General features: G+C 38.6%; 1 protein-coding gene across 15 annotated transcripts in view; it reads left to right on the plus strand.

Annotated features, from left to right (window-relative positions):
- Rtl4 (retrotransposon Gag like 4) overlaps positions 1 to 24,779 on the plus strand; it is a 411,363-nt gene that overhangs the window by 329,132 nt on the left and 57,452 nt on the right. For 2 of the 15 annotated variants that reach the window (NM_001433145.1, XM_087600724.1), the window contains 1 exon segment: positions 12,992 to 13,093. The gene's annotated coding sequence lies outside the window, so the exon portion shown is untranslated. 15 annotated transcript variants of the gene reach the window in all.

Below are 24,779 nucleotides of genomic sequence, written 5' to 3' on the forward strand. Positions count from 1 at the left end.
TTGCTTTCTTATAGAACCCAAGGCCACCAGTCCAGGGATGGCACCACCCACAGTGGGCTGGATCCTACCACCTTGACCACTAATGGAGAAAATGCCTTACATCTGGGCCTCATGAAGGCATTTCCACAACTGAGGCTCCTTTTCTGTGACAATTTATTTATTCTGTGTCCCTTTCTTGACAGTTTATGTCAAGTTGACACATAAAACTAGCCAGTACAAGTACTATGTTGAATAAATAGGGAAAGAGTGGTGGGCAGCCTTTTCTAGTCCCTAATTTTTGTTAGGTTGCTTTAAGTTTCTTTCCATTTAGTTTGATTTGGTACTGGTTTGCTGTATATTATGTTTAGATATACACCTTGAATTCCTGAAGTCTCCAATACTTTTAACATGAGTGGATGTTGTATTTTGTCAAAGGCTTTTTCAGCATCTAATAAGATGATCATGTGGTTTTTTTCTTTGAGTTTCTTTATATAGTGGATTACATTGATGAATTTCTATATATGAAGCCATCCCTGCATTTCTGCAATGATCCGTACTTGATCATGGTGAACGATCATTTTGCTGTGTTCTTGGATTCTATTTGCAAGAATTTTATTGAGTATTTTGCATCAATATTCATAAGAGAAATTGGCCTGAAACTCTCTTTCTTTGTTGGGTGTTTTTGTGTTTTAAGTATCAGTATAACTGTGGCTTCATAGAAAAATTGAGTAGTGTTTCTTTTGTTTCAATTTTATGGAAGAGTTTGAGGAGTATTGGTATTAGATCTTCTTGGGATGTCTGATATCTGATAGCATTCTGCACTAAAATCATCTGTTTTGGTTTCGAGACTTCTTTTTTTTTATTATTAACTTGAGTATTTCTTATATACATTTCGAGTGTTATTCCCTTTCCCAGTTTCCGGGCAAACATCCCCCTCCCCCCTCCCCTTTCTTATCGGTGTTCCCCTCCCCACCCTCCCCACATTGTCCCCCTCCCCCCAAAAGTTTAGTTCACTGGGGGTTCAGTCTTAGCAGAACCCAGGGCTTCCCCTTCCACTGGTGCTCTTACTAGGATATTCATTGCTACCTATGAGGTCAGAGTCCAGGGTCAGTCCATGTATAGTCTTTAGGTAGTGGCTTAGTCCCTGGAAGCTCTGGTTGCTTGGCATTGTTGTACATATGGGGTCTCAAGCCCCTTCAAGCTCTTCCAGTTCTTTCTCTGATTCCTTCAACGGGGGTCCTATTCTCAGTTCAGTGGTTTGCTGCTGGTATTCGCCTCTGTATTTGCTGTATTCTGGCTGTGTCTCTCAGGAGCGATCTACATCCGGCTCCTGTCGGTCTGCACTTCTTTGCTTCATCCATCTTGTCTAATTGGATGGCTGTATATGCATGGGCCACATGTGGGGCAGGCTCTGAATGGGTGTTCCTTCAGTCTCTGTTTTAATCTTTGCCTCTCTCTTCCCTGCCAAGGGTATTCTTGTTCCCCTTTTAAAGAAGGAGTGAATGGTTTCGAGACTTCTAATGAATGCTTCTATTCTATTTCCTTGGGTGATTATGGGGCTGTTAGATGGTTTATCTGATCCTGATTTAACTTTGGAACCTGGCATCTGTCTATGAAATCACCCATTGCATCCAGGTTTCCTAATTTTGTTGATTACGGACATTTGTAGTAGGACCTGATTATTTTTTGGATTCCCTAAGTTTCTCTTGTTTTGTCTCCCTTTTTGTTCATGATTTTTTAAAATTTGGATACTATTTCTGTGCCCTCTGCTTAATCTGGCTAAAAGTTTAACTGTTTAACTATCGTGTTGATTTTATCAAACTAGCTCTTCGTTTTATTCTTTTTTTTAAATTTTTTTAATTTTTTAATTTTTTAATTTTTTTATTAACTTGAGTATTTCTTATATACATTTTGAGTGTTATTCCCTTTCCCTGTTTCCGAGCAAACATCCCCCTCCCCCCTCCCCTTCCTTATGGGTGTTCCCCTCCCCACCCTCCCCCCTTTGCCGCCCTCCCCCCAACAGTCTAGTTCACTGGGGGTTCAGTCTTAGCAGGACCCAGGGCTTCCCCTTCCACTGGTGCTCTTACTAGGATATTCATTGCTACCTATGGGGTCAGAGTCCAGGGTCAGTCCATGTATAGTCTTTAGGTAGTGGCTTAGTCCCTGGAAGCTCTGGTTGCTTGGCATTGTTGTGCATATGGGGTCTCGAGCCCCTTCAAGCTCTTCCAGTTCTTTCTCTGATTCCTTCAACGGGGGTCCTATTCTCAGTTCAGTGGTTTGCTGCTGGCATTCGCCTCTGTGTTTGCTGTATTCTGGCTGTGTCTCTCAGGAGCGATCTACATCCGGCTCCTGTCTGCCTGCACTTCTTTGCTTCATCCATCTTGTCTAATTGGGTGGCTTTATATGTATGGGCCACATGTGGGGCAGGCTCTGAATGGGTGTTCCTTCAGTCTCTGTTTTAATCTTTGCCTCTCTCTTCCCTGCCAAGGGTATTCTTGTTCCCCTTTTAAAGAAGGAGTGAAGCATTCACATTTTGATCATCTGTCTTGAGTTTCATTTGTTCTAGGCATCTAGGATAATTCAAGCATTTGGGCTAATAGCCACTTATCAATGAGTGCATACCATGTATGACTTTCTGTGATTGGGTTAGCTCACTCAGGATGATATTTTCCAGTTCCAACCATTTGTCTATGAATTTCATAAAGTCATTGTTTTTGATAGCTGAGTAATATTCCATTGTGTAGATGTACCACATTTTCTGTATCCATTCCTCTGTTGAAGGGCATCTGGGTTCTTTCCAGCTTCTGGCTATTATAAATAAGGCTGCAATGAACATAGTGGAGCACGTGTCTTTGTTATATGTTGGGGCATCTTTTGGATATATGCCCAAGAGAGGTATAGCTGGATCCTCAGGCAGTTCAATGTCCAATTTTCATTGTTGGTGGGGTTGCAGACTGGTACAACCATTCTGGAAATCAGTCTGGAGGTTCCTCAGAAAATTGTTAATTCCTTTTATAGTTCTTTTTGTTTCTACTTAGTTGATTTCAGGCTTGAACTTGATTATTTCCTGCCTTCTACTCCTCTTGGGTGTATTTGCTTCTTTTTGTTCAAGAGCTTTAGGTGTGCTGTCAAGGTGCTAATGTATGCTCTCTCCAGTTTGTTTTTGGAGACACTCAGAGCTCCAAGTGTTCCTCTTAGCCCTGCTTTCATTGTGTTCCATAAGTTTGGGTATGTTGGCCTTCATTTTCATTGAATTCTAAAAAGTCTTTATTTCTTTATGTCTTCCCTGACCAAGTTATAATTGAGTCGATAGTTGTTCACCTTCCACGTGTATGTGGGATTTCTGCTATTGTTATTGCTAGTGAAGGTTAGCCTTAGTCTATGGTGGTCTAATAGAATACATTGGATTAATTCAATGTTCCTGTATCTGTTGAGGTTTGTTTGTTGTTTGAGTATATGGCCAATGTTTGAGAAGGTACCATGAGGTGCTAATAAGAAGATACAGTCTTTTGTTTTAGGGTGAAATGTTCTGTAGATATTTGTTAAATCCATGTGGTTCATGACTTCTTTTACTTTCACTATGTCTCTGTTGAGTTTCCTTTTCCATGATTTGTCCATTGGTGAGAGTGGGGTGTTGAAATATGCTACTATTATTGTGTAAGATTCAATGTGTACTTTGAGCTTTGGTTACGTTTCTTTCATAAATATGATTGTCCTTGCATTTGTGCATAGATATTCTGAATTGAGAATTCATCTTGGTAGATTTATCCTTTGATGTGTATAAAGTGTCCTCCCTTATTATTTTTTTTTTGATGTTTTGTTTGAAAGTCGATTTTATTCAATATTAGAATGGCTACTCCAGCTTGTTTCTTGGGTCCATTTGCTTGGAAAAATTTTTCCCATCCTTTTACATTGAGGTAACGTCTGTCTTTGACCTTGAGATATGTTTCCCCTATGCAGCAAAATGCTGGGTCCTATTTATATGGCCAGTCTGTTAGCCTATGTCTTTTTATTGGGGAATTAAGTCTATTGATGTTGAAAGATATTAGGGACCAATGATTATTGCTTCCTGTTATTTTTATTGTTAGAGGTGGAAATATGTTTGTGTGTTCCTATTCTTTTGGGTTTGTTGTGAAAAGATTAATTTCTTGCTTTTTCTAGAGTGTAGTTTGCCTTATTGTGTTGGACTTTTCCTTCTATTATCCTCTGTAGGGTTGCATTTGTGGTAAGATACTATTTAAATTTGGTTTTGTCTTGTAATATCTTGTTTTCTCCATGTATAGTAATTGAGAATTTTGCTGGGTAAAGTAGCCTGAGCTGGCATTTTTGTTCTCTTAGGGTCTGTATCAAATCTGTCCAGAATCTTCTGGCTGTCATAGTCTCTGTTGAGAAGTTTAGTGTAATTCTGATATGTCTGTCTTTATATATTACATGACCTTTTGCCCTTACTGCTTTCAATATTCTTTTTAGTTCTGTGAATTTGGTGTTTTAATTATTATGTGATGAGAGGAATTTCTTTTCTGATGCCATCTGTTTGTTTTGTAGGCTTTTTGTATATTTATGGGCATATCTTTCTTCAGGTTAGGAAAGTTTTCTTCTGTAATTTGTTGAAGATGTTTGTTGGCCCTTTGAGTTTCAAATCTTCACTCTCTTCTATACCTATTATTCTCAGTTTCAGTCTTTTCATTTTGCTCTGGATTTCTTGAATGTTTTGAGACATATATATATATATTTTTTTTTCCTGGCTTTCCTGAAACTCACTCTGTAGACCAGACTGGCCTCAAACCTACAGAGATCAGACTGTATGTATATATATATATATATATATATATATATATATATATATATATACATACACATATATATGTATATGTATATATGTGTATATATACATACATATTTGCATATATATAATTATTCCATCAGGTATTATATTGCATATTATGGAAAATTTTTACACCTGTGGAAATCTGCATTTTATGAAACTATGAGACAAAGGCCTATAGATAAAATGCAATATACATATATGTATTATATCAAATCAATCATAAATATTATCTATTTATGCATATTTTCTCAATTTTTCCCATATCCTCAGCTTGTAAATTCATGTATTGACATGGCACCAACTCTGGTAAAATTCTAGGTGATTTTATATCTATTTGATTAAGTCACTTAATTCTTCTTTAGAAATTGGTAGCATCTTGAGTTATGAATTTATTCCAACCCAAATTATGACTATTATCCATTACAGGGACCAAGACAATGTTACCAATTTAAATAAGGTTTCAAACAGGTGGAAATTCATATATACTATGTTGTAGGGTTTCTATTGCTGTGATAAAATTCCATGACAAAACAACTTACAGAAGAAAGGGTCTTGTTTCATTAATAACACCCATACAATACTGTATCACTGGCAGAAGTCAGGGCAGGACCTTAAGGCAGGAACCTAGAAGCAGAAGCTTATTTAAAAACCATGGATGGGTGCTGCTTACTGGATTACTCCTCATGGCTTGCTCGGCCTGGTTGCTAACATGACCCAGGGCCACTAACACAGGGGTGGCAATATCCACAGTGAGCTGAGCCTTCTCACACCAACCGCTAACTAACTATATGCATTACAGACTTGTCACATGGCCAGTGTGGTGGAAATATTTTCTTTATTGAGATTCCCTCTTCCAAAACAACTCTAGCCTATATTAAGTTGACATAAAAACTAGCCAGCAAATAATGGAAGTGCCACTTATTAATGTGAGAGAAATAGAAGGCAACATTGCCAGGGATTCTTGGATGACAGAGTGAACACTTCAACCTACTCGAATAAAGAAAGGTATCAAGCCAGTATTGTGAAAATTTCAGGAATTTACCAGAGTAGAGCAGATAACTCAAATTCCATCTTTAGATTATCTTGAGCTTCTCTCAGTTTAATTTTTTTGTGCTAGAAGCTAATCCTTAAAATATACTAAGTAAAACTTACATTCTACTAATGTAACAATTCCAGAAAAACAAGCTCCTTATTTCCAATTATCCTCATAAGTTTCTTCTATTCAGCCTGCTGGATAACAAGCTCACTCCCCAGTCAGTCACTATGGCTAAAGGAATATTGTACTGCTGTGGATCAATCTTGAGTCATTTGGCCATTTCAGAACCTCAGGGTATGATTATATCAAACGGAAGGTATTTGCTTTTTAATAAAACAAAAAGATATTTTAGAAACCAAAATAACCAATATGTGTTCCCTAGTACATAAATTGTTTTATTTAACTCATGTCTTAATCTCATTTGTACTGTTCCTAAGCTACCAAACAGCTTCAAATGCAGCATGCAAATTATGACAGAAACAACTTTCACAGTACTTCTGTTAGTTATGAAAGGATCTTACTGTACATGAAAGCTGATATAGCTAGTATATGGAAATTGTTAGCTAATCATCTTCCTTCTAGACATGTCCATTTGTAAACTGAATAATACTGGACAAGCTTTGTAGTGATGTCTTCTTAAACCTCAAGTGCCTATATTTCAATCATCAGAAAAAAATAAGATAAGCTTTTAAATATGAACTGATTTAAATGCCTTAGACTCAGAGAAAAGTAAAGTATATTTGCTATAAAATTAATATTGTTCATGTACCATAAACATGTTTGTAGCACTACTTTTTATAGTTAAAGTACTGAGTAGTCAATGAGTTATACAATCTCACTGTTAGCCCATTTTTAGGATGTATCTGTAAATTAATGGTCACCTTTCAATGGCAGGTACAGATCAATCAAACTTATTTATGTAATTTAGAGGGGTAGTAGAGGTTATTTTTGACACAGGGTTTCTCTGTGTGTAGACCTGGCTTTCCTGAAACTAACTCTGTAGACCAGGCTGGCCTCAAATCTATAGAGATCAGCCTGTCTCTGCCTCCTGAGTATTAAGAGCATGTGTGACTACCACAAAGCCAATAATAGAGCATTAAATTCCATGAATAAATTTCAGCCCAGCAGTTGAGTACCAAGACAAGCCACCCAGTCTTTCTCTCTGCATCTTTGTATCCTACAGATGTACTGGCTACACCTTCATACTTTCTATGGTGCTTCAGTAGTAGCTGTTAGCCTCTCTCAGGACAGTAGTAAAAGAGATCTCACAGTTCCAGACCCCCACACTCACTAGACTATGGGGAGGAACACAAATTTTCCGCTAGTTTCTATAAAAGTCTCATCTTCTTTTCATTGTTGGCAAGAAGTAAGTCAAGGGCTCTTGCTTATACTAATACTTTGGTCAAGGAAATGATATTTTATGACATAATTATATTGATGTTTACTCATATGTAATGTTAGAAAGTGCATTCAACAAACTCTAAACAGTGCTTAATAAAAGTCAAGGAAGAAAGAATTTCAGTATTTTTTTAACTTAATTTTTATTTTCTGGGAATTCATACTTGAGTATAGGATTTACATCATTCCCACTTAACTGCCTCAAACTCCTTCTCTGACAGTCCACTTTTTCTCAAGAACACTATGGGTATTTGAAAAAGGCATAGGGAATATATATATATATATATATATTATACATTACATATTTAATTAACAACATATTATGTTATATATAATTTAAATAACATTGCATCACTTTGGCTAATACCTCCCCCAAGAAGCATAGACTATCTAACAAAATCCTTAGTGCCAGGCATAAGAAACCTCCCTTTGAGTTACGGGTCACAGAAGTATAACAGACTCCTACAACACTGTAGACTCTCACTACTGCCATTGCTTAACTTCTAGAACTTGAGGTCAGAGCTTAGAAGACACCCAACAGTGCCCACAGGACTTTGAAAAATCAGGCTGGAGGTGGCCATGAATACATTTCTCAGTAACCTATGCATTGTTACCAGGATATGACTACTAGTCTGTTATTATTGACACTAGGTCTCTGAGTTACCAAACCTTAAGAACTATGCAGCAGTTTAGTTAAATAAATATGATTGTGATTTGATTTCAGAAGCAGCTACTAAAAAATAACCAGGACTTGAACAAAACCAAGATTTTGGGGTTTTCTACATTTCTTGCCTTACGATGACTCTTGGGAAGATTCTGTAGGTTGATGAGTACTTCCAGTTATAAGAAGGATTTCATTTTGAACAGTATGATTTCCTTCACATAATAAAACCTTACCTATATGTGCAAACTTTCTTTATGTGTTCTCATGATTTTAGTGCACAGGCTTGCAGTCCAGAAGGAGAAATTTTCTCTTTGTCTGTTCTTAATATTACACTGTTCTCCTATCCATCCCCTGCCTCTTTAGACCAAAGGGGAAAACACAAGTTGTCTTCCTCGTCCTCGTCCTCGTCCTCGTCCTCGTCCTCGTCCTCGTCCTCCTCGTCCTCCTCGTCCTCCTCGTCCTCCTCGTCCTCCTCGTCCTCCTCGTCCTCCTCGTCCTCCTCGTCCTCCTCCTCCTCCTCCTCCTCCCCCTCCTCTTCTTCTTCTTCTTCTTCTTCTTCTTCTTCTTCTTCTTCTTCTTCTTCTTCTTCTTCTTCTTCTTCTTCTTCTTCTTCTTCTTCTTCTTCTTCTTCTTCTTCTTCTAACTTCCTTGATGCTTCTGACTTTTCTTATAGCTACTGCTGGCTGCCCAAATTATGACTAACATTGAAATCCAGGCTCCTTAATGTAGCATGTTTATCAATTCTGAATTTACTTTCTTAGGTGCCATAACAACGCACAGCATCCTAATGCAGGATGGGTGTGCCTCTACACCCACTGCTAACCAGAACTAATGCACATTTTGAAAGCTACAATTTGTCAAATGGGTGAGGTAATTTACTAAATCATACTGAAATTCTTGTAGGAATATGGAAAAGCTCACAGCTCTTATATATAGTTAATGCAGAATAATCATAATAATAGCAATTGTGAGCAGTAAATGTTAGTTATGTAAGGACAATGCTTTTTCCTCTGCATGTGTTATATACATTAAGCCCCTTTTGCATTCACTAGAAGCTAGAGCATAATTCTGTGACTTTTCTTGTTTCTTGTACCTCAGCAAATATTTTGCATATTGTACTGTTGATCCTTTCTCCTTTGACATTTCTCTGAGGCTGACATTACCCTCACTCCTGAGTTCATTTTCACCAAGCTATGTGTTTGAAACATAAGATTTCTCAGGATTTTGCACAATTCTTTGTTCATGATTTAGGTCTTAAGTACTAGAGCATATAGATCAACATGTCATCAAGAACAAAAACATGAGGATTCACATAGAGAACAAGGGATGTTTAACATGTAATGGAATAGAACATTGATGGGATATATTAGAATCCTGAAGACAACAATTTCCACAGCTGTTACTTTTGTTACATATCCAAGGACCCACATCAGAGTACTGTTAAAAATTTCTTCAGGGAGCTGAAGGGTTTGCAACCCCATAGGAAGAACAATAATATCAACCAACCAGACTGACCAGAGCTCTCAGGGACTAAACCACCAACCAAAGAGTACACAGTGAAGGACCCATGCCTCTAGTTGCATATGTAGCAGAGGATAGCATTGTCTGGCATCAGTAGGAGGAGAAGCCCTTGGTCCTGCGAAGGCTCATTTCCTCAGTGTAGGGGAATACCAGGGTGTTGAGGTGGGAGTGGGTGGGTGGGAGGGGAAGCATCCTCATAGAAGTAGGGGGGTATGGGAGAAGGGGGAACTGGGAAAGGAGATAACATTTGAAATGTAAATACATAGAATATCCAATAAAGAAAGAATTCCTTCAGGGCATACAAGAGCAAACATAATTTTCTTTTCACTTTTACTTCTTTGTTTTTCAGTTATTTGACATTTTGTCATATAATAATCTATACTGCTAAGTTGCTATACAATTTACTGTTTCTTTTATTCTTTCCTAAACTAGTTTTAATATTTCTTTTTAGAATTTTGATCACAAGAATGTTATGGCAAATGAACTCATTGGTTAGAACCTTGCTTAAATAATTTTGTAATATTTTCCTACTATAGATTATAAAAATATAAAAGTGTGTAATTAACCCTGATAGACACAATGAGTCATTTAAGATAGTCACGGAACTCAATTCATAATTGTATGTCTTATTACAGTGTATCTAGAGTTATATTTGATATAAGGAGGTAAAGGAGAAAAAGAAAGACAAAGATAAAAATGGTTAGTTCATCTATGGTGTTTTGAATATGCTCGGTCTATGAGAAGTGGCCCTATTAGGAAGTGTGGCCTTTTTGAAGGAGGTACAACCTTGTTAGAGAAAGTGTGTCACTGTGGAGGTGGGGCACTGAGGTACCATACATATGCTTAAGTCTTCCCAGTGTGATCCAGAGCCTCTCCTTGGCTGCCTGCAGAAGAGTTTCTTTTTGTCTGCCTTCAGATCAAGATATAGAATTCTTGGCTTCTCCAGCACCAAGTTTGCCTAAAGAATGACTTGTTTCCCACCATGATAATATTGGACTGAACCTCTGAAACTGTCCGCCAGCCCCAATTTACTGGTTACCCTTATAAAAGCTGCCCTGGTTATGGTGTTTCTTCATAGTAATAAAGCCATAAGATAAAAATCTACTTTAAGTTAGACAGCACATAAAATGGAAAACATTTACAACACTTAAATGCATATGCATACATCATCTTATTCAAAAGTTCACCCTAAAATTCTCATAACATATCATGTTGGCATTTACACAGCTGTCTTTCCCTCTTAAAGGAAAAGGATGTCAGGCTGAGTTGCTACTACTGTAAACAATATAATATGGTATATGCTAAGGCAAACAAGTACACACACACACACACACACACACACACACACACACACGTATATACACCTACACACCGCAATTAGCAAGAGTTTTATTCAAGAAATTTAGAAGAATTCGACTATCAATCTTTCTACTCTCTTATTCTTGTCCCTGGGGTTTATATTTTTAGTTGTGTCTTGTTTCTTCCTCTCTTACTGCCTCCTCTTCCTGTCCTTGGGGAAATGTAAGTGTTACCGTTCAGTTTTCTGCACCAATTCTCTAAAACATTTTCTTAAACTCTATAATTTGCTTTTTATCCTCTTTATTTCAACACTAAAAATTCAGAGCTTTGTCATGATTCCGACAATACACTCCTGTAAAGGCAACTCCCATATATTTACTGCTAGAGAAAACGACTCTATTATGCCCTTCCTTTTCTCCTAGAACCTTGTAAAGTAAGCCCTGCAAACCTCTGTTTGTCCATCTAAGGAAATGCTGCTCCTGCTATAGCTAAGCAAACATGTAGGATATCTTTCCACAAGAGCTTTGGCCTTAAAACTACATAATTAAGACACATTTAAGTTACTAATATTTCTCTGTCTCTCAGTCCCTTCCTTCTGTCTCCATACCACTCTCTAGATTTTACCAGGACTGATAGCATCTCATTTTGATTCATTGGAATTTAAGCTATAAGGAAAATGTTTTCGGATAGCCATTTATTCTCTATTTCTTCACAGCCATTAATCATACAGCTCAAAAGGCTGGAGGATGGATCTTTAATTGGAATTTAATCCACGTTCTCTTTCTTCTCTTCCATAACTTCAATACTATGCCCTTGTCCACAGTGTATGCCATGTCAAAATGATTATAGACTCCCTTTTTCTCTCTGTTATCAGTGATCAGGAGAATATTTGTAATACACATATATATCTCTTTTGTATAGATGTCTGTCTAGGAGTAACAACAAATAGAATATTTCAGCTAGTAGTTTTTGATGTCCCTATGCATGATAGTATATAGACTTTTGTGTTTATCTAGTCAACAGTCAAAAAAACGATCTCTTCCTTGTGCTATGGATAGGGCATCAAAAGAGAAACATGGCTCTCGTCGGTATAGGTCTTTCATGTAGTAGTTGATTCACATAATATACAATTATACAATATACAAATATACAATAATTTCTTTTATGGTCTTTTCCTGAGGAGATTCGGTTCCTTACTCACATATTGGATCAAACATTCATACAAAATGTCCTGGGAAATGGACAGATTTTGAAACTGAAAGTTTTTGACCTAAGAATAGTCTTCGGAAAGTTAAGACTGTTAGTCGTACAATTAAATGTTAGTGCTTTTGTCTCTATTATGCGGGAATAGCATTGCAAGGACTTAAGCATATCTTTCTCCAAGTGTTAGCAATAAAATCACAACGTAGTCTCTGTAACCCATCTTGCCTAATTCTTCTTTTATTTCAAGCCGCAATACCCTCTTTCCATTAACCTCTTCCCAAAGAATAAACAAAATAGTCTTATTAGGCATCAGGCACAAGTTTAAGTTTTATAGAGACATCATGTCTATGTCTAAATCATCCTTTGTTATAAAACACTTGGAAGTTACTAACAAAGAGTAGGAGGCTGACACGTCAGCAGCAAAGACCCAGGTGTGTGATATAAGGAACATAACTTGGCAATGGAGACCTCAACAAGCTTCTCTGACTTTTCCTATTACGCTGAAAAGCCAAGGGATACATCATCAATATTTTTTCCTGTTAAATGCATAGAGTGTCTGTCTCTAGGGGAAAGTGCTCTCTTCCTTGAAATGAATTCTGTCAGGCCAGTCATTTTAAATTAAAGATAAGTCAGAACAGCAGTAGAAAATTGTAGGTTCACCTATATGATAAACTTCCCTTTATTTGTTATATAATCTCTGAGAGTCCATCTGGAGAAGTTTGCTAGCAGAGCACAGTTTTAGGGACTCTTACTACCACCATGCTAAAGAAAAGTCAATCTTCAGAAAGCTAATTTTTGCATATGTGTGATAACCATTGGAAAGAGAGAAACAAGGGACAGAAGTTAAGTCATAGTTTTTCTGCAAAAATAGACACTTCTTCCCTGATCAACTACATTTTATGAAATAACCTCTAATTTAAGATGTTCTTGTGTTTGCTGCTATATTTTTTTTGCTGCTATATTTTCTAATAAAAAAGCTCATTATCTGAAGCACCATTAACCTTTGGCACCATTGACATAAATATGACGCACTCTTCCATATTAAACACAACCTGTTCTGCAGCTTGAGGACTGACCCATAAACAGGAACTTCACAGAGTGACCATAGTGACATGTACAGCCAGAAGTGAGCCAGAAGCACTGATGGGAAGCAATTTTTCAGCAGGTAAATAAGGATGAAGGCAAGTAAAATTGTTTCTGATAAGGTTGTTTTAATTGCTATAAAAGCATAATTATTTGTTGGTTTATATATAATAATAGCAACCCAAGTGTTACTGGCACTCAGTACTGTGAATGTCATAGGAATGTTTATTCAATACTTGTTGAATCTATTGGAAGAGAAAGGGCACATGCAGCAGAAATATACTTTCTTCAATACTGGCAAAATTAATGTGAGTAGGGCTTTCATACTCCTCATAAGGAAATCAGTCTTGAATGTTCTCTTATATGGTTTCCCAAGGCTATGATTTCAGTGCTACCATAGGAGTTGTTCTTCGTGTAGTTCTATGCTTTGGAAAGTATCTAGTTCACCTATCCTTCCCACAGTTTTTACCAGTATGCATTCCTAAACACAAGTCCAACTGAAATTTTAATATCTCAAATTTATTACGCTGGCTTTAAGGAACTAAAACAGCTGGAATTGATTATATTTGACCATTACTGGAAATTATAAGCTCCAAATTAATTTCTTCATTGATCAGAATTTCTATACAACACAGTAACTTGAAACATCCTCCATAAAGGATAGTTTACTAATATTTAAGGAACATAGATGGATCTTAGAGAAGATTATTTTTTATTATGTATGCATAAGTATGTGTACACACAGATACATGTGTGAGATATCTGTGTATAAGTACAGATCCTCACATGCCATCATTTTATTTTCTTTATTAACTTGAGTATTTCTTATTTACATTTCGATTATTATTCCCTTTCCCGGTTTCCTGGCCAACATCCCCCTAGCCCCTCCCCCTTCCCTTCTATATGGGTGTTCCCCTCCCCATTCTCCCCCCATTACCGCCCTCCCCCCAACAATCTAGTTCACTGGGGGTTCAGTCTTGGCAGGACCAAGGGCTTACCCTTCCACTGGTGCTCTTACTAGGCTATTCATTGCTACCTATGAGGTCAGAGTCCAGGGTCAGTCCATGTATAGTCTTTAGGTAGTGGCTTAGTCCCTGGAAGCCATGGTTGGTTGGCATTGTTGTTCATATGGGATCTCGAGCCCCTTCAAGCTCTTCCAGTCCTTTCTCTGATTCCCTCAACGGGGGTCTGGTTCTCAGTTCAGTGGTTTGCTGCTGGCATTTGCCTATTTATTTGCTGTATTCTGGCTGTGTCTCTCAGGAGAGATCTACACCCGGTTCCTGCCAGCCTGTACTTCTTTGCTTCATCCATCTTGTCTAATTGGGTGGCTGTATATGTATGGGCCACATGTGGGGCAGGCTCTGAATGGGTGTTCCTTCTGCCTCTGTTTTAATCTTTGCCTCCTTATTCCCTGCCAAGGGTATTCTTGTTCCCCTTTTAAAGAAGGAGTGAAGCATTTGCATTTTGATCATCTGTCTTGAGTTTCATTTGTTCTAGGCATCTAGGGTAAGTCAAGCATTAGGGCTAATAGCCACTAATCAATGAGTGCATACCATGTGTGTTTTTCTGTGATTGGGTTACCTCACTCAGGATGATATTTTCCAGTTCCCTCCATTTACCTATGAATTTCATAAAGTCATTGTTTTTGATAGCTGAGTAGTATTCCATTGTGTAGATGTACCACATTTTCTGTATCCATTCCTCTGTTGAAGCCCATCAGGGTTCTTTCCAGCTTCTGGCTATTATAAATAAGGCTGCAATGAACATAGTGGAGCACGTGTCTTTGTTATATGTTGGGGCATCTTTTGGGTATATGCCCAAGAGAGGTATAGATGGATCCTCAGGCAGTTCAATGTCCAATTTTCTGAGGAACCTCCAGACTGATTTCCAGAATGGTTGTACCAGTCTGCAATCCCACCAACAATGGAAGGGTGTTCTTCTTTCTCCACATCCTCGCCAGCATTTGCTGTCACCTGAATTTTTGATCTTAGCCATTCTCACTGGTATGAGGTGAAATCTCAGGGTTGTTTTGATTTGACATGCCATCTTTCTTTTTTGCAGGCCAGAGGATAATGTTATGTTTTTTGCTCTCTCTACCATGAGTTTTGACAATTGAGTGCAGTTTGCGAAGGTTATATTGCATGAACTTTTACACACTGAGCCATCTTCCCATCTTAGACCTTTTCTCGATGAGTTAGTTATACCACAACTGCAAAAGCCATGAAATTGACCCCAAAGTGTGTAGTTCTTGGAAAGAACAATATAATGAGGGGAGACTTCTCTGAACAGGTATAATTCTGTAGGTTGGGAAGCAGAAAGTGGCATTGAAAATTGAAACATAAAGAGTGAAATGAGAAGAGAGTAAAAGAGGTTAAACAACGCCTGGATTTTTCCATTGCACAAATTGCTATAGGTGTTTTATGATCCAGAACATTGCCTGAAGTCAAATCATCGTTGATATTAATTGAATTTAATAAATATTTTCTGTATAGTACAACATATTTCATTAGTCCGATTTATATACAAGTGTCAAGCCCCTTGTAGAACTCACTAATCTGGTAATAGTTACTTCTAATTTTAAGCCAGCATAATAAAATAAAGGTGAAACTTCCATTCTGTAAAAGAGTACTTCTCACTCCTAGCACCCCTCCTCACTCCCTCTCCACCCAGTTACCTCCCTCTATCCACCTTCAATGACTCTTTACCTTTTGAGTAAGATTCAATCATGCTCCCTTGTCCCCCCTATTAGTTTCTTTGAGTCTGTAGATTGTAGCATGGTTATCCATGGCTAATGTCCACTTATAAGTGAGCATACACAATGCTTGTCCTTCTGGGTCTGGATTACCTCACATGGAATGATATTTTTTTAATTTCACTTGTTTGCTTGCAAAATTCATGATGTCATAGATTTTTAATGGATGAGTAACATTTCATAGTGTAAATGTACTACATTTTCTTTATCCGTTCTTAGGTTCAGGGACATCCAGGTTGTTTTCAGTTTCCGGCTGTTATGAATAAAGCTGCTATAAACATAGTTAAGCATGGTATTCTGAAGCATCTTTGGGGTATATGGCCAGGGGTGTTATAGGTGTGTCTTGGGGTAGGATGATTCCCAGTGTTCTGAGAAACTGCCAAATTGTTTTACAAAGTGGTTGTACAAGATGACATTCCCACCAGCAAGGAGTATTCCTTGGGCTTCATCCAGCAGCATATGGAAACTAATTCAGAGAGCCACACAGCAAACATCAGGTAGTGCTCAGGAAGTCTCATGGAAGAATGTGGGATAGAATTCAGCAAGCCAGTGTGGTCAGGGACACCAAAAGAAGACTAGAGAGTCAACTAACCTGGACCTTTGGGGGCTTCCAGAGGCTCAACTGCCAAGCAAAGAGCATGCAGGGACTGGACCGAGGCCCTCTACAAGATGTGCAGCTTGGTCTTTCTGCAGGTCCTCTTACAATTAGAAAAGGGGCTATCTCTGACTCTCTTTGCTGCCTTTCGATCTCCTTCCCCTAACTGGAATGCCTGGTTCAGCCTCAGTAGGAGATGATGTGCCGTGTCCTCCTGAGACTAGATGTTCTGGGTCTGAACATAAATGGGACTTCCACTTCTCTGCGGAGAAGGGGAAGGGGTAATGGGAGGGGAGATATGTAAGAGTGGGACTGGGAGGATAAGAAGGAGTAGGGGCTATGATCAATCGGGATGTAAAATGAATGAATTAATGGAAAAAAGTGGGGAAAAGATTACTGAAGTGCTCTTGCCTGATCCAGTCTTCAATAGGGGAAAGAGAACCATCCCAGAAAAGTTTATTACCCTGTTGATACTGGAAGCATCAGTAAGGGGGACATTGTGCACAAGAGGATCAGACATAGGCAAGAGAAACAGCAAAGATAGGAGTCCAAAGCAAAAGACGGACTGAAACTTATAGGAAACTGAAAAGAAAAGAAATCTGCTTGGAAAACAATTACAAAGTGGGGAGTATGAGTTTGTGCCGGAGACATATACAGAGACTAAGTTCTCAAAAGATCCATGCCAATGTGTTAATTTTAAAGGCTGTGGGTGGTCAGAAAGTTGCTGTCTTACAGCTGTCCCAGATCAGTTTGAGAGAGACACTAAATGTCTTTCTACAGGTGTAATTCCTCCTAGAAGAGACTGTTTTATGCAAGTCTCTGGCATTTATTAACTCTTACAGACTACCAGTGGATATATATATATATATTTGGACAAATCATTTAACTATAGCATACATTTCCTAGGAAAGTCAACTGAGTCAAGCTGGAAAGAAGCTACCAAGAAGGCTTCATGTCAATATCAAAGATCTTTAGACTGAAAATGGGGCAATTGGAGCTTTAATATCCCTCTGACTTGAATGCTTCTGATTTATGGCTTCCATTTTCTGGCCTTTATCATGTTTTCTGATTGTTCATCCTACACATGCCTAAGTGTAAGGCTACTTGGAATGTAAAAACTATAGCCACATAGGCAGGTGCTCTAATTTTGTCTACCTGAGTTGATTCTGTTTTGGTACTCCTAGATGCCTCTATCCAGCTAACTGAACCCAACCCAAGATCCTCCTAGCCTTCTTATTCATGGCAGCTATCCCTTGTGCATGTCGATATTTCTGGCTGAGTCCTTCTGGTTGTCCTTGAAGTATCTGTCCCCTTTGGTATGGGCACATGCTAGAGTCTACTACTTTTCTACACTTCTCATTCTTCCCTGGAATTTGGTACTGGCTTCAAGTTATGGCTTATAGTAGACCACTTAAAAACTCACAGAGATACCTCTAGTTTTCCCATTAAATAACAGCAATACAGTGTGGTCTTTGAGGCAGTGTGATTGTATGGGAAATAAATAAGCATCAACAGACCCAAATTTTAGATCATGTCTTTTCTACATGGTCGTGGAATCTTCAACAAGTCACTTATTTTTGTTGTATCTTAGCATTTTCTTCTATAATTACAAATGAATGATTTTAAAGTACTCTGAAAGGAAATATATTCCGAAAAATAACATGTTAATTAGTATAAATAGTATCGGTATCACTACATCCATCATATATAAGCCTGACACAAATTATATAGATCATACACTCAGGTATAGACACTGGGATATACATGATGCTGATCTCCGGAAGCATCAAAGCCTTCATGCTGCATGGAAAGATGCGGGATAATGCTGAAGTTTGTAGAAGAATATATACTCAGGAGCTTCAGATTCTTGACTAAGACAACTGTTCTAGTCTTCAAGGAAAAGATCTAGTATTCATTGGATCCAATGGCTTATTTCATTAATAAGCTAGGCTGCCTTCCAAATATGTGTGGTACACATTTCTCATGGACCCCATTCTATCAAATGCCTCTGTTAAAAGTCAGGCCTGATTTTTGTTTATAACTAAATTTCACATACTTATGTAAACTTCTTATAATTTTTGCTAGCACTATTTGCAAATAATACTCGATATTTTCTCTCTTTCTTTGAAAACATTGTGGAATCCTAAAGTGACAAATGTCAAGTATTAAGGCCTCGTCCGTGACAGCTTTCATCCATAGTACAACAGAATTCTGGGAGGTATAGTATAACCTGAGGGCACAGGCCATGGATTCTCATCTGGATATAGTGGAAAGGGTCACGTAGTTTTCTTTCCCTGAGCTACTTCCTTTTCAAGCACAGCCAAGAGGCAGAAAAGGTATACAAAAATAATACTAATGGTCCAAGTTGCTGCTATATGCATAATTGCTGTATGCATTAACACTTATATCCATTCCACAGGAAGACATCTACTCCATTACCAGCCTATAACAATTTAGTTTCATTTGTCTGTATATACTTCTGGTATAATTGGTCTCTTTCATTCTCTGTATATAGCAAGTTCAAAACAGCAAAATAGAAAGGGAACAGAGCCTGGGGCTCCCCTACTCCTGTTCCTAGGTGATTAGCATCAATCACATTGAGAGTTGTAAGAAATGACACCAGTGGAAACTGGTAAGTAAAAAGACCCAGAAAAAAAATCAGTTCTTTGGGACTTTCAAATGCTAAGTAAAATAACACCTCCCCTTCTAGTTGCTAAAGCATCATTACATGAAAACATCATATTGTGTGTAATGGTGACAGTAAGTCACCAGGAAAAATCTCTTAAATTATATTAAGTATCTTCTACTCAAGGAAGTGTAGACTTAAAACACAAGTTTTTCCTGTGTGTGTTTTTAATATGAAGCATATTGTAATAGCAACAACATTAAGACCCAATCCCCCAAATTTCTCCCATTTGGTCCTGTCGTCCAAAATGAGAAAGCACGGTCCTATACACGTACTACAGAAGACACAGATTTTCTCATTTGGGGCTCACATTAGCATGGGAAAAACCAAGAGAGGCAAGTGATATTGCAAAGCAGGATGCTGATGATGACTGCTAAGTACAGAGTAAAATGAACCAATTTTAAAGATTTTAAACATTGACTCAAGTCACTGTGGGGAGAGCAGACTGCAGAGAGCAAGGCTAGGCTCAGGGAACATGCTTAATTAGCTCCTCTAATGAACCACAGGAAAGAAAGCCACAGTATCCGGTAAAACTAGTGTTGCAGGAGGAAGATGGATTTTTAAAGGATTTTGAATGTGGTGTGGGTAGAACATTGAACATTTTGCGTAAAATGCATGAAGAAATCAAGGGAATGCTCAATTTTCTTGTATGAGTAACAGCATAGATGATCAGGATTCCCTTTCTTTTTGGAGTCACTGTTTAGCTAAAAAAAATAGCTTGAAAATCAAATTTATTTCCCTCATTTATGAAATAAGAAATTTTGGCTAGATCATTGGCTCTATTACAGAGAATTCCCCCTCCAGACTCTGACTTAGAGCCCTTGCGGTGATATTTGTAGTGGTTTTAGTTTTCATCTGCAGAAGAGCTGGGCTTAATGGCATCCCATTGGGAATGGGTTCACATACTGCTAATCTCTGTGGCCTACAGGATAATCCTTTCCCATTGACAAAGTATTACTTGGGCTGAAATGTCAATGATTGCAAAATGCTGAACTAGGTCATCTAAAGTCCTTAGACTCGATAACATCGTGGTCTCTTCTGAGCTTATGTGTCTACAAGCTTTATTTTCATTTTTGGAATATTTTTTGAGATTGTATTTTCTTTACATTTCTCCCCACCCTTTCTTCTCTAGAAACTCTGCCACACACCCCTTCCTACTCTCCTTCGAATTAATGACCCTATTTTCATCAATTGTTATATGTGTATATGCATATATCCCTTTGAGCCCATATGTTGCTTGTATGCATGTTTTTAGGGCTGACCATTTGGACACTGGGTAACCAGTTGGTGTACTCTTCCCTGCGGATGGCTCCATCCCCTGCTGCCAGCCTTACTCAGTTGCATCTAGTAATTGTGTAGGGTTGAGGTCTTGTGCTTGTTTACATTTTTAGCAACAAAGAGATACATTTAATGACCTAAATGATTATCATTTGTAGGCCAGTTGGATCAGTGAAGAATGACTAAGGATTAGTAACAAACAAATGTGGGCATTCATGGTCCATGCGATCTCAACCTGTTTGCAGAACTATTGAAGTGTTAAGTATACTGCTTATGTGCATCCACCCTGTGTATTTTGTATACTTTTGAAATAGTTATGATGATTAGAAAGATGAGGATAATGACTCAGCTCTCTCTCTCTGTGTGAGCATGCATGTACATATATGTTTGTCAACCTACAATGTGCATGTGTATTGTCAACATACAATGTGACCATTTTTAATTCCAGACTAAGAGGAACTGAAAAAACTGAATGGTGGTTTGTAGCAGCTCCTGATTGAAAGAGTGGGTTAGGAGCCTGATCAGTAGAAAGTACAGAGAAGCTAGGCATTAGGATGAGGGATATTTGTGGGCATGTGAGTTCATTTTTGAACTTAGTGAGTTTGAGATGTGTATACTAAATACCCAAGTAAATGGGTTAAAAAGGAAGTCAGTTGTTTGAATGATGATGATGATGAGAGAGAGAGAGAGAGACAGAGAGACAGACAGAGAAAGGGACGGAGAGAGAGAGGGAGGGAGAGGGAAGGAGGGAGGGCAGGGAGGGGGAGGGAGGGAGAGAGGAAAGGAGAGAGAGAGAGAGAGAGAGAGAGAGAGAGAGAGAGAGAGAGAGAGAGAGAGAGAGAGAGAGAGAGAGAGACAGGAGGTAAATATATGAAAGTCATGAAACTGGATAAGACCCCTTAAAACAAAGGTATACTGTTTGAGAAAACTGTCAAAAGTATACCCTGAGGCCCTCAGCATTAAATAGAACTTTAATATCTTACCAGAGACTAAGCCTCTTTATTTGCTTGCTGTGGGATAAACAGAGCAGTTGGCCTAGGACTTTAGTCTTAGGTTTCTGCACCATGTTGCATTGTGTATTCCCTTCACAGCACCAACCACTAAATCCTCCGTGTGATATTTAAATCTCAAGAGGGTATTTGCTTATAAATATTTATAATTTCCTGCAGGCAAATATAATGATTATTAATCCTAGTTGAACAAGAATCCATTATTACTAGGGTAAGGAGCAGGGTTTTTTTTCTCTGCATAATTCATATGCAAATATTTTGAAAAGCAGTTTGAAAAGCAAGCTGCCACCTGTCAGTTTGCGTTTTTTTGCACGGGAGGGAGAGGCACCATCAGCCCTGGAGTCTGGAAAGAACAAGTCCTGCCCTGCTGTACACATCATTTTCAGCTTATTTCCTGTAGTCTGCAAGGCCCCTAACCCTAGTATTATTTTATGTAGATCTATTTCCAAAGATGTTGCCCAGTATTTACAACCTTTGAAAAAGATTCTCTCTCACACTTCCTCCCCCCTCATTATTCCTCTTAAAAGTATAAGCAAAGACTTAGAAATGTGGGTTTCAAGATGTGCAATTGGAGAAAGGAACATCACCGATATTGAGTCCAATCCATTACTCTGAGATCACCAAGTACCACGATCTCTCTCCTAGGCACAACTGAACACTGTTAAAAAGATGTTTAGACATCGTTTACTTCGGCCTTTAGTTCTCAGCCTCTAAATTAGCAAATCTGGATTTCTAAATTTTATGGATTTAATGACACACACATCCTTTCTAAGATAACATCTCCAGATTGGAATGCAAGAAATTTTAAGAGTATACAAAAAGTTTCCAACACATGTGTAGGCAGAGTTTTAAGAATGATGGTTACCCCAACAGATTGGGAAAAGAGCTTTACCAATCCTACAACTGAGAGAGGGCTTATATCCAAAATATACAAAGAACTCACGAAGTTAGACTGCAGGGAGACAAATAACCCTATTAAAAGATGGGGTTCAGAGCTAAACAAAGAATTCACAGCTGAGCAATGTCGAATGGCTGAGAAGCACCTAAAGAATTGTTCAACATCTTTAGTCATAAGGGAAATACAAATCAAAACAACCCTGAGACTTCTCCTCACACCAGTGAGGATGGCTAAGATCAAAAACTCAGGTGACAGCAGATGCTGGCGAGGATGCGGAGAAAGAGGAACACTCCTCCATTGTTGGTGGGACTGCAAACTGGTACAACCATTCTGGAAATCAGTCTGGAGGTTCCTCAAAAAATTGGACATTGAACTACCTGAGGACCCAGCTATACCTCTCTTGGGCATATACCCAAAAGATGCCCCAACATATAACAAAGACACGTGCTCCACTATGTTCATAGCAGCCTTATTTATAATAGCCAGAAGCTGGAAAGAACCCAGATGCCCTTCAACAGAGGAATGGATACAGAAAACGTGGTACATCTACACAATGGAATATTCCTCAGCTATCAAAAACAACGGCTTTATGAAATTCGTAGGCAAATGGTTGGAACTGGAAAATATCATCCTGAGTGAGGTAACCCAATCACAGAAAAACACACATGGTATGCACTTATTGATAAGTGGATATTAGCCCAAATGCTTGAATTACCCTAGATACACAAAACACATGAAACTTAAGGATGACCAAAATGCGGATGCTTCACTCCTTTAAAAGGGGAACAAGAATACTCTTGGGAAGCAATAGAGAGGCAAAGTTTAGAACAGAGGCTGAAGGAATGCCCATTCAGAGCCTGCCACACATGTGGCCCGTACGTTTACAGTCACCAAACTAGATAAGATGGATGAAGCAAAGAAGTACAGGCTGACAGGAACCGGATGTAGATCGCTCCTGAGAGACACAGCCAGAATACAGCAAATTCGGAGGCGAATGCCAGCAGCAAACCACTGAACTTAGAATAGGACCGCCGTTGAAGGAATCAGAGAAAGAACTGGAAGAGCTTGAAGGGGCTCGAGACCCCATATGGACAACAATGCTAAGCAACCAGAGCTTCCAGGGACTAAGCCACTACCTAAAGACTATACATGGACTGACCCTGGGCTCTGACCTCATAGGTAGTAATGAATAGCCTAGTAAGATCACCAGTGTAAAGGGAAGCCCTGGGTCCTGCTAAGACTGAACCCCCAGTGATGGTGATTGTTGGGGGGAGGGTGGTAATGGGGGGAGGATGGGGAGGGGACACCCATAAAGAGGGGGTGAGGGGTTAGTGGGATATTAGCCTGGAAACCGGGAAAGGGAATATCATTTGAAATGTAAATAAGAAATACCCAAGTTAATAAAGATGGGGAGAAAAAAGAATGACGGTTGCCAAAATTTCATTTTTCCTAAGTATTCTTTCCAAAAACATAAATGAGAGACACAGCCAGAATACAGCAAATACAGAGGCGAATGCCAGCAGCAAACCACTGAACTGAGAATAGGTCCCCCGTTGAAGGAATCAGAGAAAGAACTGGAAGAGCTTGAAGGGGCTCGAGACCCCAAAAGTACAACAATGCCAAGCAACCAGAGCTTCCAGGGACTAAGCCACTACCTAAATACTATACATGGACTGACCCTGGACTCTGACCCCATAGGTAGCAATGAATATCCTAGTAAGAGCACCAGTGGAAGGGGAAGCCCTGGGTCCTGCTAAGACTGATCCCCCAGTGAACTAGACTATGGGGGGAGGGCGGCAATGGGGGGAGGGTTGGGGGGGAACACCCATAAGGAAGGGGAGGGGGGAGGGGGATGTTTGCCCGGAAACCGGGAAAGGGAATAACACTTGAAATGTATATAAGAAATACTCAAGTTAAAAAAAAAAAAAAACTACAGCAGCAGTTGAGTCTCTTACTGGTTATCATTTTACATATCCTCTTTCAATGTCACCCTTCATCTGCCCTACAAAAGAAAAAACATATCCTGTGTAAACTCTAAATCTTACCACAACATAACCCATCCTCTGTTATAAAAGGCAGTATACTAGATAGAGGATCCACTATGTATAACATAAGCACTCCTTGTTTATAAGATGCTTGTGGGAAGTTCTGAGTTTACTGGTAGACCAACACTTTTTTTCCTCATAATTTCTGTAAAGCACACTAAACTGCATTCTTACAGAAGAAGTAGCACAATAAGGTTTTTCAAAACTGTAGTCTATTCGGTGGTTACTTGAACTTTAGGATATCAACTTCATTTTGTAAAGTTAATTTCACCAGCACAGATATGTTCATTGTACGCTGAATTATTTTGTTTATTTACATATTTTTATTTTATTTATTTACATCAAACACTGCCCACTCCCTGATCCACAAGAAGAAATCACTGATTCTGTGGTAAAATTATTCTTTGTCTGTCACACCATTTAAACCATCTATGTTACAAGCTGATATATGGTCTGAATTTGCAGTACCTGTCACAGACTCATGTCTTGAACACCTGATCGTTT

Source organism: Rattus norvegicus, chromosome X, assembly GCF_021556685.1.
Source record: "Rattus norvegicus strain SHRSP/BbbUtx chromosome X, alternate assembly SHRSP_T2T, whole genome shotgun sequence".
NCBI lineage: Eukaryota > Metazoa > Chordata > Mammalia > Rodentia > Muridae > Rattus > Rattus norvegicus.